Consider the following 1197-nt stretch of genomic DNA (forward strand, 5'->3'; position numbering starts at 1 on the left):
GCAGGAGGTTGTTCAAAAAAAAAAACCAAAAACAACCCAGCACTTTCAATAAGATGGCAACAAAATGCCTGCACTGGGTGTACTTTTCACTTTGTATTTGTAATTCAAGAAAAAGTAAGTATCAGCAAGCTGTCACTCTAGAATATTCATAAAAGTCACAGAGCAGAGGAATGCAGCAGAACCAACAGCTACTCACATATGTCATTATTCTTGTGTCTCACAATATAAATAACATAAACTGAAGAGATCATAAATGCTAATAAATGGCATGAAGCAAAGCTGGTTGTGACCATATTCTCCACATCCTGAGGATCCAGAGCTCTGATCCTTAGAATGCAAGCACGACCTGCACTAATGCCTGTGAATTAACCGAGTGCCAACCCAAGAGCACAAAGCAACTTTCTGGCTTGTCTATGGGTACCTCTGCACATAGATTCGAGATCCACCACCTCCACTTTACTTGTCATCCAGGGCCAAGCTTGCTCTGGAAACTCTATATTCACAGTAGAGAATCCAACTCAGAATCTTAGCACTCAGGTCTCGACCAAGTGGTAAAGACCCAGCTCCTGGGACAAAACACCACGTTCCTCCTCCACAGGTCAGTAGCAATTAAAATGCTGTTTCCTTGTGTTACTTATTGCTTGTGAGCTTGTGTAGCAGCCAGAAATCAGCAACTGACTATAACAGGTAAGGAGAAACTGGCCACTGCACTAATTTTCAGTGTGCAACATAAGAAATGTAGTTTTAACTTTCCACCCAGGAATTATTCGATGTGCATGGCTGTCTGGTTTGTTTTTTTCCTCTGGAGCCGATTAATTTTTTTTATTTTTGCTAAATAACCTCACAGTGGCTCACATCTCTGTTTTATGACCGAGACTCACGTCCAGTTTCCACTGCTGCAGCAGATCACAAGAGCGCCAACAAGCACGGAAGGGCCCCTAACATTTCTCAACTTCACAAGAGAAATTCGGGGTACAGGGCACACACCCCTGGGCAGCGGGGAGGGGACACACCGCACCCAACTCTCCCACAGCACGGGAAATATGTCAGCTGCTGAAATTCAAAATACAGCGGGAGGGGGGTGGGAGGGTGGCTGGACCACCGCAGAACAAGTGGTGAAGACGGAGAAGTCACTGAACCAAAGTAAAGACGGGCCCTTCCACGGCTAAGGGTTAGGGAGCCCGTGGAGCGGGGTAC

Source organism: Apaloderma vittatum, unplaced genomic scaffold (genome assembly GCF_000703405.1).
Source record: "Apaloderma vittatum isolate BGI_N311 unplaced genomic scaffold, ASM70340v1 scaffold36973, whole genome shotgun sequence".
NCBI classification, from domain to species: Eukaryota; Metazoa; Chordata; class Aves; order Trogoniformes; family Trogonidae; genus Apaloderma; species Apaloderma vittatum.